The sequence below is a fragment of the Lissotriton vulgaris genome, chromosome 7 (genome assembly GCF_964263255.1).
Source record: "Lissotriton vulgaris chromosome 7, aLisVul1.2, whole genome shotgun sequence".
Lineage (NCBI taxonomy): Eukaryota > Metazoa > Chordata > Amphibia > Caudata > Salamandridae > Lissotriton > Lissotriton vulgaris.
The window spans coordinates 804,090,599-804,110,576 of NC_141695.1; the positions used below are offsets into that span (position 1 = coordinate 804,090,599).

At 44.1% G+C, this 19,978-nt stretch overlaps 1 protein-coding gene across 2 annotated transcripts in view; it reads right to left on the bottom strand.

Annotated features, from left to right (window-relative positions):
• Positions 1 to 19,978, bottom strand: part of ENGASE (endo-beta-N-acetylglucosaminidase) — a 324,534-nt gene that overhangs the window by 197,565 nt on the left and 106,991 nt on the right. The gene's annotated exons all lie outside the window — the stretch shown is intronic.

Sequence of the window (19,978 nt, forward strand, 5' to 3'; positions counted from 1 at the left end):
CGCTGCTCTTGCTCCTAACCTCTATATGTACCTCTGGAAAGCCTTTAATTAGCGGTCATATGTGAGGAACCAATTCCTCTGAAACTATTTTAAAAGTTGTATGGCCCGGATTTGTGTTTTTCTGGGCTTGCTTCAATTTTCCTGCAGGGAACAAAAAAACTAGGCAAGTCCAATAGGTGCTCGTTCATTTACATCGAGGTTTGCCGTCAGGCCACCCATAATGTAACCCCCTTCTCAGTGAAAGTTGTTGCTATACCACCATTCCAGGCTTAAAGGTGACTGCTAGTGCAAGCAATGATTACTAGATATGCCTTTTAAACTGCATCACTGCTGGGAGTTCGCCTATTACATACAGTGAAAAATAGATTCAGCCCCCTCCCCATAACTGAAAGAACTTGCCTTCCCCACTGATGTGACATGTGAGGAAGTGGTGTGAGGCATGTATATGCTATGGGTAACCAGGTTTCACTGACCTAACAAAATCATGGTAGCCAATCTGACGAGAACCAGCAAGGACCGGAGTAACAAAGACAAAGCGATACCAAAGGAGATGATGGACGGAGCGTTTGAGCAAATCAAACACTCATCCCCACTCAACTGATCTGGGTTTAATCCATCACTATTCTTTAGCTCACTCCACCACCCCAGTTCAGACATGACCATATGCAAATCAGCTCTTATTTTTAGTTGCTCTTTGTAAATACTAGTTATAGCACTGTTTAGACTTTAAAGACAGTCAATGGTACTTACTGTACTACATAAGAGTTTCTAGCCCCTGCCAAATCCCAGAGTAAACCTTGACTGCTCACCATCGCTAATGATAGTCAAATGCCCGAAAGGGAGTGTCATATTATCCACTAGGGATACCAGTAAGGAAAAGTATTCACTTAAGATAATGGCTGGTAAGCAGCCACCGTCACAAGGCGCAAAGAAAGGCCTCACATTGTAGAGCAAGCAGTTAGGGTCACTAGATTCTGGAATTCAAAAGACACTGATCAGAACTTAATAAGGTCCAGGACAGTTAAGTTAAAGGATTAGTTAGGATGCTGGATACCAAGGTGTGAGATGTGTCCACGCAGAGGAGCCTGCAGCTACCAGCACAGAAGGTAAACTGTTACAAGTTTCTATCAGGAAATTCTTCTTTATACAGAGCTGTAAACTAAAGTTCTATCCGTCTTTGAAGTTACAGCACTCACACGATATTGATGCGTGAGCACTATTTACTGTGTCAGTCAATATGTAAGTTCTGATCCCTACCACCTCCTTCAATGATCATGCTCACCACACTAAGAAATAGTGGGCACTTCTCAATTTGACCATGTACATTACGTTAGCCAATGAATCAATCACCACAACTCCCTAGACAAAAAAAATAGCAAAAAACTTTGAAATTGCTAAAACTTAATTAAGTGGGCTCACATTTGCAGGGGATCTTGGACATTCAGGGACAAGAAGAATGAATTGACTGGATCACACTAGCCAACAAGTTATAATCATTGTCTTGCCATGACCTGGACACACAACCCCTGCAAAAAAACCATGTGGTGCAGTCTGGAAACGGCACCCTGGTCCGAACTACTTAGAGATGTATTGATTGCAACAGCTGTACAGGAACTCGGAAGGGATTCCAGCACAGTCGATCAATGACAACACATCCTTGACTTTTGCAGAGTCACAACAAACTATCTTTGCCCTTTTGATATACAAATACAGCAAAGCCAGAATCCCAATAGCGTTCTTATGGTAGAAAGCTCCTACACACTCTTCGCCGTTGAAGCCAACTATTAGCATGGACTAAATTTGGCTCTTGATCCTCTTAATGCTATTTAGTAATTATTGCTCTGAGAATAAACTGGAGATAAATGTCAACAAAATAATTTTAATGATGGTCGGAGACAAATTCCCAATGATGGGAGAGTAAATCCATAGAGCAAATTTGGCTATCTTGGAATATGCTTCACACAAAACCAAAGTTGGACACCACAAATCATTAAAAGATAGTTTTTACTCTCCAAATCTCAGAGCTTTATTATAGTATCACTTCATCTCTGGGGCCCATCACACATAGCATTAAGCACACAGGAATAAAGTAATCTAGCAGCCCCTTTAGGAAGAAAAACTTTGTGGATGAGTTGCTCCTCCACTTTAATTACCACTTTAATTAAGTGACAATGTATTTTACACAGTTTGGTTGGAGAGCCTAAAAGGCCTTCCCTGGTGTCACTGAGATTTTATCCTGGGTGTAGTAGCCCTAGCACTTAAATGTTTTGGCTGTGCTTGTGGTAGATGCTGATATCAGAGAGGCCTTTCTCTCAGAATTCAGCTCACCCATTGATGAACAAGAAGAATGATTCATTCTTACTGTGGCAGTTCCATATTAAAAGCACTGTACGAGGCCATTAAGATGACAGAATGTGGGAGAATATTTATAAGGAAGGCTGTTTGATTAAACATGTCACTGGTCCTTTGTTAAAGCTTGAATAATTGCTAGCATAGCCCATGAGAGAGAGCGTTCAGAATCTTGTGTTTAGGAGTTGCAGGAGCACTGCGACATAATTATCTATAAAAACAAATACAAGAGAAAATAAATCTTTATCTCTGGATGAGGTTGGGCATACCCTGTCTTGATTAGAGAGCAGGAAATGGAGCAATGAAACCAGAAATCTCTTAATTTTATTGTGATTGAGAGTTCAAGGGGCAATGTCTAAATGCCTGAAGTTTGTGATCTTTCTAGACCCGCTGGTAGAAGCCAGTTTTTAATGAGAGAAGTGTGGTACACAAACAAGGATGCGTAGTCCAGGTGTAGTGGAAGATCCCTCTTTATTAGCAGGTAGTAAGGTGGCAGGTTACAGCATAGGAAGATACAAGGAGAAAACCCCACCAGGAGAGAGCTACCAGCTCCTCAGCCTCAGATGACCAACTGACAATCTTTACACAGGGAGGCACACTAACATTCCATGATGTCACAGGACATTCTCATAAAGTAGTAGAGAGGGAAAATACATGGAACCATTTACCACACATCCTCTTCCGTTAACAAACAACAGCAAGAAAGAAGTTAAGACGGAGCAGAAGGATTCAGAGGAGACTGTAGACACAAAAGCTAATCAAAGGGACAAAATGAAAAGCAGGAAACTCAAGCAAGAAAGCAGAAACAAAGGACAATAAAAAGAGGCATGTAGAAAGATGAACGTAAGATGCACAGATGAACTAAATGTAAATTACATAACATGCCCATCCACCCTCCTTAATAAAACAAAGGTAGCGAACCTGGCAAATCAAGCAGGGTGTAACAACTTAATGACAAAGTCAGTGCAGATGGAAATAAGCACAATAAGATGAACATAGCAACCTACACAGAAAAAAAAAAACCTTGCGATAAAGACTAGTGTATGACGTGCACTAACAACCTCCCCTTCAAGGGTACACCAAGGAAGGCAATCTATAAACTGTGGAACAAAACAACTCCCCAGAAAAGGGTACACCAGAGGAAACTAACACCCCTGGAACAAAGTAGACAGTAGCCACACACTGACAACAGTGGCACAACTACACCAAAAGGTAGCGCTGACAACGCACCCCGACAACCCACAAAGAGTGATGCAACTTAGACCAACACATACAACCTCCCCTAACAATAGGGTACACCATTGAACAATGTAGAAATTGTTCAAGATAACATCACTAAATGGCGGCGCTGACAACGCACACCACCTTCCCCAGAAAAAGGGTACACAAAGAACACTAATCTTTGAAACTTAGGAGCAAAATAGTTACATGCAGACAACCTCCCCTAATGAAAGGGTACACCACGTGAAAGTGCGCAACGTAACTTCTCCAAAGAGTAACAACAAGACCCTAGGAAACAAAAAGTAGGCACTGACTAGTACCACAACCCCACAACCTCCCCTAATAAGGGTACACCATAAGTACTAACCCTACGTACTTGGATGGAGTAAGATAAGACACAAACACCCTAGCTGCCCAAGCAGGGTGAAACACAGGATACACACCCTGTGAGACCAAAAAAAAAACGACAACATCCCCTATAAATATACAGGGTACACCAAAAGGTACAACATCCCCCTAAGGAGAAATATGGCATTGACTGGCCACAGACCATCCCCTAGGTGTTAAAACATTGCTTTAGGAACCCAACCCAAACTCACAATGGTAGGGTACAGCATAAAACAACCACTGACATACAACAACCACCCAAAGGTAAATATAATAAGCCATTATGCTCAACACACACACCAACCCACAACATACAGTGAAAAACAAATAAGTTGAAGCATAGGGAATTATAAAAACAAAAGACATTAGCTCCGGTGAGCGATTTCTCACCCGAGATACTCATAGATTGCTCCAGGCAGTGACAAGCAACACCAAAATATGCAAACAGCAAGCTTGAGCTCAGGTGTCACACCCGAGTTCCCATATACGTCTTCTCCTAATAATGGCAATGACCAAGAGCACAGTGCGATGCAAAATAAACCATATACGTCTTCTCCTAATAATGGCAAGGACCAAAAGCACAGTGCAATGAAAAATAAATTCAGAAAGCAACGAAGGCTTGAAGTGTTGAAACACCAACAAAGGCTTGAAGTGTTCAAACACCAAAAAGGCTCGTACGTGGAAAGTATCAAATGCACAGTGCGACTGTGAAGTGGAGAAAACAGTTCATTGCTGACCTTCTACTTGCTGAAGAAATGGAGTCCGCTATGGTGTGGAGACTCTAAGCACCAGACGCACTCCTGCGAAGACTCGCAGAACAGGACGCACACTTGAAGACTTGCGCTCTGACAGGAAACAAAATGGCGGCACGCCGTCACGTCCGTGCCGAATGGCTCACGGTCTAGACGTGCTGTACAATGTTGTAGAGCAGCTGGCAAGTGGGAAGACGTCACAGAAGAAAAGATGCCGGCAACATGGTTCCGGTAAGGTTGTGCACGTAAGGGCTCGTGGCTTGTTTGAAATGCGGCGGGTTCAACTGCTTTGAGGATAATTCCACCGTGAGTGCATAAAAACAAATTAAAATGTCCCCCAGTCACAGTTAAATAAAATTCACAGAAAAATTGGCACAAAGACGAGCGTCGGCTCGCACTCGAGGTAAAGAGCTCAATTTGGTCGCAGTCGCAGGAAAGCAGGGAAAACTTCACTTTCTTGGCAAGACACACACTGCCATAGAAGTAGGTACACTGCGAGGAAACATCACAGATGATGGCTGTTGAGAAGGAGAGGCCCTGCCAGCGCCGGAGCAACTCAGTGAAAGCAGACACAGCAGGCGCTCACAGGTTAAAACGTGCCCACACTGTGGGAGAACACAGTGGTCTCACCTGATCCACAGAAGATGCAAAAAGGGCGAACTGTCAAGGTGTAAAAGCAACAGAGACACAACAGGTTGATCAGGCCAGCTGGGTCACACTCGCTTTTAAGCTGGAGGCAGACAAACTCCAGTTGACTGTAGGACGGCAGTTAGCTCCTTCACAAAACAGACGCCCAGGGTGAAGGCTGTCCAAGTTGAAAAGGACACTGGTGGGGTTAGCTGGGCGTTACCTTTAGTTTAGGTTCAGGTTCCTTCTTTTAAATTGCTTAGTCCTTAAGTAGACACTTGTTCTTAGTTCACACAACAGTCCTTGGTTTCCTTATTGCTCAGTTACAGTCCTCTTTATGTGCAGCATAGGTTAGTCCAAGAAACGTCGCCAAAATGTGGTACACAAACAAGGATGCGTAGTCCAGGTGTAGTGGAAGATCCCTCTTTATTAGCAGGTAGGAAGGTGGCAGGTTACAGCATAGGAAGATACAAGGAGAAAACCCCACCAGGAGAGAGCTACCAGCTCCTCAGCCTCAGATGACCAACTGAATCTTTACACAGGGAGGCACACTAACATTCCATGATGTCACAGGACATTCTCATAAAGTAGCAGAGACGGAAAATACATAGAACCATTTACCACAAGAAGGACAAGATCTCTGGCCTCAAAAGTGTGCAGTAATTGCAAGGATCCAAACACCTGATCAACTATGAGACCTTAGCGAATCAAAATGTATGAAATACAGATTTAAAAAAAATCATCTGGTGTTCCTGGGTCAAAAAACACTACGCTGACACTTCTGTGATTGGCAGCTTTTTATATATCTTAACCTTACTGCTGTGGAAGAGGTGTGGCGCAGCACCAGGGTGCCCGACTCCGGTCTACGGGGTTCACGGTTCGATCCCCGGTGCCGGCGGCAGGTTAGCCCAGCACCATGTGACTCTTGGCAATAGCTCGCTTAATCTTCCCGACGGCCCCCTTCATTAGAAAGAGCTAGTAAGCCAGGATTAAAAGTGGTTTGATATAAAATACTGTTGTATTGTTTAGTATGTACATTTTTGTAACCTGCTATGATAACGTCCATACAATTAAACTGTACTGGTCTGACTATCCTATGCATGAACTGGATATGTATGCTATTCATGGGAAGCCTTGCAGTTAGGCATAGCCAGGGACTTGCGCTCTAGATCATACTTCACACACTGGCCTATATGGATAATGCGGCTTGAGCGGGCTGCTATGTACCTGAAGTACACTGGAATTGTGAGCAGGTAATGTATGATCTAGAGCATCTCCACATCATCAGATTTAGCTAGTGAGATTGCAAGATTGCTCCAGTTTTGGTGGAAGTATCCTCTTGAATGCAAGTGCTCCAAAAATCACAAGCTATCTTAGGCGGTAAAGCACCTTTACCCCGCATCCGTGACCCTGCATGCTGTCACAATGTGGTCGTTACAACGACCGCGTTGTGACAACGCATACCATTACTCCGCAAGTCGTTACAACGACTTGCGGAGGGGGGGGGAGAAAGTGTTGGATTTAAAATCCTAATACCTTCCCTAGTGTCCGCACAGACTGGAGTTGGAATAGTAAATTTTACTATTCCAACATCCAGCGCCCCCCTCCGCAAGTTGTTGTATTGACTGACAGAGTAATGGAATGCGTTGTCACAACGCGGTCGTTGTTACGACTGCATTGTGACAGCATGCGGAATAATGACATGCAGAGAAAAGAGGCATATTCATCCTAGGCCGCACTTTCCACTGAATACATTCATTCCAGAGAAAGTTGTCCTGTAAACAAACAGCGGAATCACTAAAAACAGCCACTAAACAGTGAACTGTGTGATTAGGCAGCAGCTACGGTGGATCTCAAAACCTTTATAATGCTGACCACTGACTGTCAGTGAATTTGCTTTTCCACCCTCGCAGTTCCACCATTGAGTGAGGCCTCCCCAGCCCCTCTCCAGTGTAAGTGTTCACCCTCTTCTCTAAATCTAGATTTCTGCTTTCTGCACTTGCCTGTGTTCTGCTTGTCTTCTCTTTTTCCCGCTTTCTGCTCCAGTTTTCCACTCGTTTTTTCACCCGTTTTTCGCCCTCTTTTTGAAATCTAAACTTCTGCTTTTCTCTGCTTTCTGCACTTTCCTGTGCTCTGCTTGTCCTCTCTTTTCCCCCTTTTTCCCCACTCTCCTCCTTTCCCACCTGTTTCCCCACCGCTGCTGCCCCCGCGGCCCCTCCCCCACAATCCAGCTCCCCTCCCCACTCCCAGCTGTCCAGCCCTCCCCGATCCCTATTTAATGGTGGCCGCAAGCCCGTCTGCGCCTGTTCACGACCCGACCGCGACCAGTGCCAGGAACCCTGGACTTCCGCCCCGCCAACGCTATGACCCAGCAGCACTCCACACACTCAACCCAGGCTGCAACAACTGCAAATTAGCATCATCAGCCAACACCCATGAAACCTTCAGCTGTCACCGCTGCAGGCATACCTGCAGCACCGCCAAGAACTCGGACCCAGCACAACACGCCCACAAGAAAACAACAAACCGAAGACCCTGCAATGCATCCTCCTCAATGTCCGATCACTCCACAAACACGCCGCAGGAATCTGGGACCTCCTCGGGATGCTTGCACTTTGTCAGGAAGGAGGTTTACCAGCACTTCTTTGAAAAGTTGGTCCCTCATCTTGTTCCTCCTTATAGAGAAGCACTTGGTGGAGAGTTGAAGCCCCAGCCTATGAGGAGCACTCTTACACGTGTGTGTTGCCAAAACCTGTGAAAGATTTGAGCAGATGTGCCTCTTATGGACCATTATCTCTCGTGACCTGCAATACAAAGATACTTGCCAAGTTCCTGGTTAGCAGCCTGTAGGAGAGGTCCCATCTTTGGTTCACCCAGACAAGAGGTATTTCGTACTGGCCAGGATCCCAATATGGATCCTCAGAAGTACACATCTTAAAAAAGATTACAAGGAAGTAGTACTATTGCTTGAAATGTGGAAACTATGCTCGTCTGCCTTTACCCTCACATATTAGGCTCTGGAGCAGGTAGAGCATTACTGGGTGTCACAAAGAGCTGAATTAATTAATTGTCCTACAGATGTGTTGGTTAAATGGGGCTTAAAGACCTCATTTTTTTTTTAAAGAGTTTTAATGCAGTACATTCAAATAAAGAAATTCCTTGCACTAATTCTCCCACAAGTCCTTCCCCTACTGGCCTTAACATTGTGATAGGCTCCTGAAATGGATAATCTAATTATACTGATCCAATTTTAGAAGAAAAGGAGCGTGCAAAAGTCCATCCTTGATTTGTCTTCCCAAAATTCAAAGAATAATGCTGTTCATTTCCCTAATTATCATCAGTCCATTATAAAACATAACGGCTACGGTGGGTGGATTATAGCGGTATAGTCCTGGTCCCTGTTCACACTATAGATCTTGAACTTGATGCCGAAATAAGGCACTTTAGACTCATGGAACTGAATGGAGTCTGGCGTTATATCTGCATAGCGGCATGATCTATGATAGGTCGGTAGACAATGTGCAGATTTATGTGGTCAAAGAACGGGGGTAATGTGTCCAGATCCTTAGCAATCCTGCGTTAAAAAGAGCATTTATGGTGTGGGTCACTTGTTCTTGACAATGGGAGACCCTTTCGCTATTGGTACAGAGCTTTAGGATGTGCCAGAACAAGTCAAAGTAGTCACTCTTTATGGAAAAAAGTACGATTTATTGCTTTCTTAAATAGCGTTGAAGATTCCGAGTCATGCTCAGCAGAGACGGATCATAGATCCGCGAAACAAAAAGAAACATTTAACAGCCAACATGTGTTTCGCTACCTTACACTGGCCTTCTGGCATAGTATGGGATATTATCATGGTAGTAGGTAAAGATAGAATCCTTTATTAAATGTTGCGTATTTACAAAATCCCACACACAACAAGAAAGTTAACTAGGGTCAGAGGCCAAAATTTAAAGACAGACTGGAGTATGTGGCCCCTAAACTGACTTATACATACAAAATATACTCCAGCGTCTAGTCAAAAAAGAGAGCAGAAAAAGGAAGTTCCTACTATGAATCAAAGCATGTGAAATTGCAATAAACATACAAGTTTATGTATATGGATTCCCATCATACACCAAGCCTGGTGATTAGCTTCATCATTTGGGTATCCCTGGATGTACACAATGACAGACCGGCTCTATAGATATGAGAGCCAATGAATGTCGGGAAGGTATGTAGACCAAGATGAGCAAGATATCTTATGTGGGACCAATTTTTTTTGGAAGTGATATTTTAAATGCAGTGCAGAATAATAAAGTGCAAAAAAATAAAGTTGGTGCGTGAACAGACTAACAAATCGTGTGGTGTCAGTCACGATCAAAGGTTAAAAAGACGTGAGTGCCAGGACTAGTTTTGATAAATAGCTGTCCTATACAACAATGGTCAACATGTTTCAGCACTTAGCGGCAAGAAGTACAGCCATGTGCTTTCGTCAGGACCTAAACAAGACAAATTAATTTAAACTGCTATTTATAACACTTGGAAAAAGGATATAGTGTGAGTGCTACTTCTCACGATACCATTTCCATCTCAATATCTTCAATTTTTCTTAAAGATAAGGAAGATCAAACCTCACCCCACCTGGCAACAGCTCAGGGTGTAGGAGGCACCGCTCTATCCGTCGGTACCTCAGACGGTCAGCAAAGCCGTCGGGTTGCTGACCGTCTGAGGTACCGACGGATAGAGCGGTGCCTCCTACACCCTGAGCTGTTGCCAGGTGGGGTGAGGTTTGATCTTCCTTATCTTTAAGAAAAATTGAAGATATTGAGATGGAAATGGTATCGTGAGAAGTAGCACTCACACTATATCCTTTTTCCAAGTGTTATAAATAGCAGTTTAAATTAATTTGTCTTGTTTAGGTCCTGACAAAAGCACATGGCTGTACTTCTTGCCGCTAAGTGCTGAAACATGTTGACCATTGTTGTATAGGACAGCTATTTATCAAAACTAGTCCTGGCACTCACGTCTTTTTAACCTTTGATCGTGACTGACACCACACGATTTGTTAGTCTGTTCACGCACCAATTTTATTTTTTTGCACTTTATTATTCTGCACTGCATTTAAAATATCACTTCCAAAAAAAATTGGTCCCACATAAGATATCTTGCTCATCTTGGTCTACATTCCTTCCCGACATTCATTGGCTCTCATATCTATAGAGCCGGTCTGTCATTGTGTACATCCAGGGATACCCAAATGATGAAGCTAATCACCAGGCTTGGTGTATGATGGGAATCCATATACATACACTTGTGTGTTTATTGCAATTTCACATGCTTTGATTCATAGTAGGAACTTCCTTTTTCTGCTCTCTTTTTTGACTAGACGCTGGAGTATATTTTGTATGTATTTACAAAATCGCCTGGAAAACGTCAGTCTGCTAGCGCTAAGTCTGGATCAATCGTCTCTGCTGTGCATGACTCAGAATCTTCAAAAGAGTCAAGCAACACAACACTATTCAAGAAAACAATACATTTGATTTTTTTCCATAATTCGAGTGACTACTTTGACTTGTGCAGGTTTATGTGTTATTATTGTTCATGGGATTTTCTATAATAATGTCTTGTATACGTATACGGGCCACATCAGTCCCGATTTATGGCAAAAAAACAATAACATTTGTTGTGCAAAGGGAGATGGGCAATAAATTGTCATTTAAATGGGCACCTGCAGTGCAGGAAAAATAAATAGCAGCTTTTCTCAATATAAAATAGAAAAACAATATTAAAAAAAATCTATTTGAAAGAGCTTTTTCACCAAAGGGAAAATAACTATTTTTAAGCAATGTGAGCAATGTGTTGACGCTTTGTACAGTTACTCAAAGTGAAGTGGCCTATAGGCAATATGGGCTGACCCATTGCTCCATGCAGTCTGCTGTGGTGAGCAGAAGCAAAATGTGAATGACAGTTCAACAGACTAAAGGATAAATCCAGCTGACAAAAAGCCCATCTATGTAGGTAGGTACCTTATGCATGATTTTATTTTTTTAAAGCAATAGTCTGGTGAGACAGCAACATTTGTCTCTAAGACCAGACCTAAAAATGCACACCAGGGCAGTTTCCTACTATGTGTATTGCAAAAGTGCTTTCCACACATGCACATCTAGTAACTGTTCTCCTCTTTAAACCATCATGTCACCTCATAGTGCTTGTAGTTCTCTGCATTGCATTAGTTTGTGCATTGCATTAAACAAACCTACTTTTATAGTCTGTGTGAACTGGAGTGTGAGAAGTCCGGAACACTGATCAAGAGTGTCAGTCCTTCTGTTATACTTGTCTTGTAGTTTGTTTATTCATGGACTAGATCGTGGTAGTTCCGGACATTTGTGCATGCTGTCTCGGGCATGTCAACCACACTCTTTGTCTTTAGGTGGTGGTGGTGGTGGTGGTGGTGGTGGTGGTGGTGGTCAGGAGGGTGTCCAGCTGGGAGACTCCACAATTTGAAATGCAGGCGTAATAGGAGAGCAAGCCTTCACATTGGTCAACCCTTCGGGAGAAGCAACGTCAAAAGAGCAAAAGGCAGGCCCAGAGAAGCCACAGTCTCCAGGTCTCCACACCTTCCACCAAGACTGTGGGGGCAGATTTGTCTCCTTCCACCTAGAGAGTGGTAGCAATACTGGACAGTACGATATAGGTGACAAAAACAAAAGGCTGCCATTGCACATCTAAACAGACTTCTGTCTCCTTTCCCATACCTTCCACACGGACTCTCCACAAATGCTTTAAGAATGCTCCAGTACACTATGCCAGTCTGGCTGGCTACTTTTCCGTAGCATTCCAATTTTCATTCCATTGAGCTCATAATCTACCAAACCCTTACACTTCTGGGCCCTACTACATACACCAGTTCAGCATACACAAGCGCTTTCCTTGCACACAGAATGTAGGAAAGGATCGGTTTATAAAAGGCGGGTAGAACCTTTATATTGGTTCGGATAGTAGGCTGCTCACCCTTTTGCAGGCAACAGGTAAACATATATAATAGATCTGTCTAGCCATTATCAATTAACATGCTGCTACCACTGCCAGACTTGTGGAAACCAGAGCGGACTGTAGTCATGTTTGCTTGGGAGGGCAAGCATGGCGCGCACCTCCAGAACACAGAACCCTGCTCTCGGACTCCAGATAAAAAAATCAAGTGATTCGTAGGATGCATGCATGAAGGCTGTGTGTGCGGAGGCGAAAAAAGTTTATACGTTTTTCTTTTTTTTTAAATCCAGACACTCACTCTTGGGTAAGCAAGGGCACTGAAGCATTCACGCAACATCATGCCGAGGACCTTCTTGTCTCAACATCATCGTACAGCATCTGTATCCCTGGGAGTCGCTGAAAGCAACCCCCATATGTCAGTCCATTTCAGTCTGCTACAGTGCTCTGGCTGTGATGCCCTCCCCAAATTCCTGCAATGATCAGTATAATTATCCAAAGTTGTTCATCTGGCTGTGTGGGCTAAGAACAAGGGCACACTGGTGTAATATCAGGACAATTCCATTAGCATACTCTCACGCTCAACTTTAAGTGGTCACACTGCCCCTGTACCACGTTCATGCAAAATCCAGTTTTAAAAGAAAAGGAGTGTGTAAAAGTCCATCCTTGATTTGTTATGCCAAAATTCAAAGAATAATACTGTTCATTTCCTTAATTATCATCAGTCCATTAAAAAAATAATCACTTGGGAGTTTTGTGTTTCTTTTTAAATAAAATATGTGTCAAAAGAGGAAGCACCAGTACAACATTTTGTTTACCATGTGGCATAGCAAAACCAAATAGAAAGAAAATGCATTACAACACATACAATAGGTTAGATTAAGTTAGGTAAAATTATAGTATTGCTACTGAGTTCCATACCCCTGTGGTCGCCATTTCCTGTTCTACTCAATACCCAAGGTTGACCTGGTATCCTTGTGGGTCAAATAGACTACCCCATATAAAGTCACTTTTTTTAGCGAGCTGATTCCTCTTGCTTTAGCCAAAGCCTTCTCCACTCCGCAAGATCCCCTCACTATTGCCCACTATTACCCCACAGAAGGAGGTTTTGGAGAGATCCAAGCACTAGCTATGGTAAGATTTGTCAGCCCATGGCGGTCCTCTTTATAGCCCAACATAATCTAGCTTACTGTTGGGAAATAGTCTATTCTTAAGAGTAGCCTCATGGTATGGGTTATCTTCTGCCAAAATGTATCTAGCTCTGGGCAGGTAGCGAACATGTGGACTATGTCACCAGCAATAAATCCGCATTTGGGGCATTTGCTTTGATCACCTTCTTAGCGTCCCCCATTTTGAGCCCACCTTGCGATGCTATCTGGAGTGTAGTATAGCATACTGATACAGTACGGAACTGCTGCAATTTTAAACTAACTGAGTGTATCGATCCGTCTATAGTCCCTAGTGCCCGATTGATTGCTATAGGAGTGATATTTGTCCCAAGGTCTTACTCCATTTTGCTGCCAGCTTTTCACAGCTGTTTGAGCCTGACATTCTGGCCATCCTTAGATCTCTGAAGTCGGGCTCTCCCATAGATCCCTGTGCTGCCAGAGTATTAGCCGGGGTAGCTGAGGAGGTCTGTTCTGAGGTTGTGGCAATTGTTAATCTTTCTCTTCGGACCGCCACGGTTCCTGTGTGCAGGAAACAGGCCAAACTTCTTCCCCTTCTCAAGAAACCTTCTTTAGACCCTTCGGTTCCAACTAACTACTGGCCAATTTCTCTCCTACCAGCTCGGGCTAAAGTTTGCGAGAAGGTGGTTTTCCAGCAGATTGAGGCCTTTGTTGAAGCATCCTGTGCCCTTCACCCTGCCCAATCCGAGTTTAGAACCGCCTATAATACGGAGACTGCGCTGGTGGAGATGTCGGAGGTGATCAGGGAGTGCCTGGATGGGGGCGGCCTTGATTTTCCTGGACCTCTCTGCCGCCTTCGATGCAGTGCCCCACCAGCTACTCCTTGCCCGGCTGTCATCTATTGGTGTGGCCGGTCCGGCGTGGGATTGGAAAAATTACTTCCTGGATGAACGCACTCAGCAGGTTTGGATGTCTCATTTCTCATCCTCGGTCAGGAAACTCTCAACAGGGGTCCCTCAGGGCTCTACACTGAGCCCTTTGCTTTTTAATATATATCTGAATTCTTCGATTTTTCTGGCGAAGGAGCTGGGAGCAAAAATTATAGCGTATGCGGACGACACCCTGCTGCTATTCACCTGGACACTAATATCACCCAGACGTGTCTTGAGTCCATATTTCGCTGGCTTGCACAAGCCCATCTGAGGTGCAATTAGGACAAGTCGGAGGTTATCTTGTATGGCCAGTTCCCCCCAGCCTCAGAGAATCTCTATGGCCTCCAGATTTCCCTTGTCCTAATTCAGAGGGAGGCCCGGCAAAGAACTTAGGGGCGTGGTTTAGTGAAGATTTCCAGTTCTCAGATCATGTTAAAAAACTCACCAGACTCTGCTTTGGCACCCTTAAGGCCTGAAGAAGGTGTTTTCCCCTGCTCCCAAGAGAGGCCAAAGAGACGGTAGCCCGTGCCCTTATTCTTTCCCGCCTCGACTATGCCAATGCTTTGTTCATTGGCATTCCTGGGTATTTGTTGAAAAAACTTCAAATTATACAGAACGCCATTGCCAGACTTCTGTTCAACATCTCAAGGAGATCTAGTGTTCTGCAGCATTTGAGGGAACTGCACTGGCTGCCTGTGGCCCAGCGGGTGCAATTCAAGGCCATTACCTTATCTCACAGGGCCCTCCACGGTCAGGGGCCTGTGTTTCTTAGGAGGCGCTTTGCTCTGTATGTGCCCAGTCGACCCCTGCGTTCTGCCTCTCAACGTTGGATGGCTATTCCGCGGTTTCGCAGATCACGTTTGGGGGCCAGTTTCTTTCTGTCAAAACAGCAGCTGCCTGGAATGCTCTCCCTACGGATTTACAGCTTACCCAAGATTTTTGACTTTTTAAAAAACGCTTAAAAACACATCTGTTTAGTCAGTTCATTTAAATGGCTCTTGGTCGCTCCACCCCAGCTCACTTACGCGCCAGGACACTCGAGAGTATTTGTGCGCGATATAAGCTCTTTATAACATTAACATAACAGAACTGGCACAGATGTTGATACATAGTGCTGATTGCAGCTTTCATATTCTGCCTGTGTAAGCATTTCCATACCTCGGAGCTAGACCCAGCTGTTAATTCTTGGTGTCCCAAAAAGTAGTCATGGATCTGGAGGTTTTTAAAGAACGTCTGGCATGGGAGATTGAAGGAGGATTGTAAGCTTACAAATGACCGAAAGCCATTATGATACAGCACATGCCCCAGACGGACAATCCCATACCTAGCCCAACATCTGCTAGCAAGATCCTGGAATATCTCAGGGAAGATAGGGTTGTCCCATAGAGGAAGTTTGTCATGAATAAGCGGTAGAGAGCATTTGGTTAAGATTCCCTGCCATACTTATATGCCATCTACTCTTAAAACAAACTTGTTTAAAATAGTTAGGGTCGCTAATTCTGTATAGGAACTTACGGTTTTCAAGCCCCAAGATCAGGTGATGACAAAAATCTTGTTTCACAGGGTCCAAAAGGCGACGAAGACGGCTAAGGAATGCTGCCCAATAATACATTTTAAAATGCAGCAGGACTAATCCACCCTGATTATACAGGAGTTTTGTTAGCCCTATAGATAAAACTATTTATCACACTTTCTAGCCTCCTAAAAAAGGAATTGACTGATATAAATCTAGAAATTTAGGGAGTACCTTCATTTTAATAATGTTACACCTCCCCATGATACCAATTGGGATCTTATGCCAACTTCACAGTTGCCTGGTTGTGACTTCCAGTGGGGTCATAATTTAATGCAGGTATACGTTCTACCGGTGGAGAAATACGTACCCCCAGATAAGTAGCTGGTGAGCAGACCACTGCTATTGGTCTGCTACGCTCAAAGTTGAGGAGCACTTGTGTCTTCTTAACATTTAGCCTATAGCCAGAGAGGAGGCTGAATGAGTTTGCTTTGGCTTCAATAAGATCTATTGCAGCTGCAGGATCAGTAGTGAAGACGGCTATAGCGGTAACTTTCAACTGGCTTGATCCGAACGTCAAGGGTAATATCTGTGTGTGGGATTGCAATGCCCAGATGAATGGCTCTATATATAGTGCAAATAGCAAGGGAGAAAGAAGGCAGCCTTGTCTAGTGCCACAATGTATTGGAAAGAGAGAGGTGATTGTAGGCTAGAATAATTCAATTTGGCCTGAGGTTTATTATATAAAGCGTGTATCCATTTACAGTATCATCCTCTCAGACCAAATGATGATAGTATTGCCCATAGATAATGCCAGGCCACCCGGTCAAATGCCTTTTCGGCATCTACCAGGACCATACCCAGGCTCCTAGTTAGATCATAAGCCCCCACTGAGGTGTTCACATGAGCCATGGTGTTTCTGCCCTGGATAAAGCTGTGCTGCTGACTGGATACCAATCCTGGCATCATAAGAGCCAGGCTAGTGGCCAAGATTTTAGCGAAGATCTTAGCATCTGAGTTTATAAGGAATAGTGGCCGGTAAGAGCTATGCTCCTCGGGTAGCTTATCCTTTTTTTTTTTTTTTTAAAAAGACTATATTAGTCATGTTGCATGATTCAGGAGCCACCCACAGCCCCCATGTCCCTGATGACCTATACTAGTGGTGGAGCAATAATGCTTTTTAAAGTTTTGTAGAACTCAACCGGTATGGAGTCCTCGCTAGCTGCCTAGATAGGGCTTGCACTGCCTCATCCGTAATATTTCTAGTTCGAGAGAGGCTGTGTCTTCCTCACTCAAATCCGGCAGGTTGCTCCCCTTGATATACTGCTGGAGACTATCCTCATCTAGTAGTATAGATTGCATGTAAAGCCTTTGATAGAACTTGGAGAATTGTTTGATTATAGCTCGTGGGTCCTATACCGCACCTGTTCTCCCAATTTATGGCCTTTATCTGGGGTTTAGCTCTATTGTCTGCTAACAGATGTGAAAGCACCCTCCCGATACGATCCCCGCATTAATATTGTAAGGTCCGGTGCTTGTTATAGCTCACAGTTACCTTCTCCCTTAACCTCCTGCTCATGGGTAGCCGTTCATTAATTAAGCAGGTATACAGTAGCGCCTGATCTTGGGTACCTTGCCGGACTGCCTCTGCGTGATGTATTTTGATCGTTGAGAGTGTTTGAATCACAGCCCTGGCCACAGACTCCCGCTCTTTATTTTGCTGCAAGATATACTGCTGGGTTATCCCCCTTATAACCGCCGTCATTGTGTCCCACACTATGCAAGGAGATGCTGTCCCCCCATCGTCTTTAAAGAAATCCTCAAAGTTTTTATATGTAAAAGCTAGGTAGCTGTTCCCTGTAAGTAAGTAACATGGAAAAGTGAAAGGCCAGCCTAGCAGCCTTAGCCTGGAAAGACAATAACATGGGGTTATGATCAGAAGTAATCCTAGGGCATATTTCCATGACCGCAAATGCCAGAATATTATCAAAGGCCCAAGCCATATAAATTCCAGAATATTGTTTATGAGGGCGGAATAGAATGTATACCATGGGCATGCTGGGTAAAGTACTCTCCAAACATCCCTTAAACAATGCAACTGCCCCATTTCAAGGATTGAAGCCCTTGCCTTTCTCATTCTAGAAATGGTTTTTCGATTTGTAGAATCAATAGAATAATTTATCACACGGTTAAAATACCCCATGATTAACCAATTCCCTTCCCAGCCTAGAAGCTCTAAATTAACAAAGTCAAAGACAGTGGAATTGTTGATGTTAGGGCCATATATTGAGCAGAGCAAATATTTAGTGCTGTTTATCTCAAGCTACGCCAGTGCCCATCTTCCCCACTGGTATGCTGAAGCTTTAAGAATTCTGTAATCAATTAATTTATCCGCTAGTATTGCTGTACACCTTATAGAAGCACTCTGGGATGTGCATACGATGGTTTGATACCCGAGGTGTTTAAATAATCCTCAATCCTTATAGGTGTTAGCGGATGAATAAGCGGTCTCAGTTTCCATCATCTATCCATAGTAACTCTACATAAGTCCGATCTGATGAATATAGAAAGAGAATCAACCATTAATTGAGAGCTAGGGCGAGCTTTAACAGATATTGCTTGCCTTAGCAGAAAGTTGCCAAAGAAGATCAAAATGTGTCTTATGCAGAAAAATTAGTAATCTGTTTATCCGCTGGACTTGGCAGTCCCAGTCCCAATCTGAAAGGTCAGGGAGGACCTTTTGAAATACCTGGACAACAAAGGCACGACGGTCAGATCCTTTCTTTCCTTCAGGGACCCCAAACAATCTTAAATTATTACGCCTTTGCCGGTTCTCCAATTCCTCCATTTTAGCCTGCATAGCATGTAACTGATCATCATGGGATTTCACCTAGATGGTTGTTGAGATGGTGGTCTCCTCCACGCCTGCCACCTGTTGTTGCAGCTCGGCTATGTCCTTCGTTAGTGCCCCCACCTTGCTTGTCACCTCGGTAAAAGACTGCTGAATGCAGAGATGGTCTGCCCTGGCCTGCGCATAATGCTCCTGTGCCTCCATTCTTTGTTCCTGTAGAGCCTATAGGATTAAGGAGAGCAATGGCTCTGTAGTGCTCGATATGCACTTTGCCGGGTGTTTCTCAATTGTGCCCCCCACCCCGTAGAGAGGAGCAGATATCATCTGGAGGCCATGTAGAACGGGTTTGGCACCTGGGAGGCCAGGCAAGCAAGTGCATCCAAGCTGGAACCAGCTACTAATGGAAGTACCAGTCCCTAGTTTGACAACAGAGAAATCACATTTTTCACTTCCCCTTTTGACTGAATCCACTTGTGCAAGAGGCTTCCCTTGGAAGTAATAAGAGTACTAGAGTCGTTATATCAATGGCCACCAGATAGTTCAGTACCTTTCTTCCAGGTTTTGGCCGGCTTGCTTTTCCTTTTCCTTTCAGCAGGAAATGAGCTTAGCCCAGAGTATGCCCCCCTCAGTTAGTTTGCCAAAGTGCAAGGGAGGAGCTATCACTGGACGTGACAGTGTTGTTGGCATTAGGCTATTTATCTTGTGTCCCCCAGGCCCCTCGTGCACTGCTCCAGTGGCATAGTGCATTTCCTGTGCAACTGTCGCTCTTGAATAGTGGGTGTGAGTGATAGATGTGCCCGAGCGACATTATTAGTGGTATTGCATTCAAAATCCAGCAGCACGATCTCTTCTGTATTTACTCCCCTATAACTTCCTGTATCAGATCTTTCCAGCTTACTAGCATTATCTTTGTCAAAGCTATCAATGTTGTCTGCTGCTTTGAATTGCAGCCCTCCCGTGGCTCCCATCTCCATATAGTCATTACTTATTTTAATGTCACTACTATCCTTAGCTGCAACAGTGTATTCCCCCTCGAGCGGCTTATTGCGTGAAAACAAATACATAGTATCTGTGTCTTGTTTTGCCTTCTGTCTCCAATGTGCCCCCCAACCGCAGCCACCCTGGCATCCCCTGATAGCTCTGAACCCTCGATTAGCCCTACTGAGCCCACCTCTGTGCTATGCACCCAATCTGGCTGATTGAGTGGTATCATTTCTAGCAGTGTATCGATAATTGTATCCCCAGCTGTA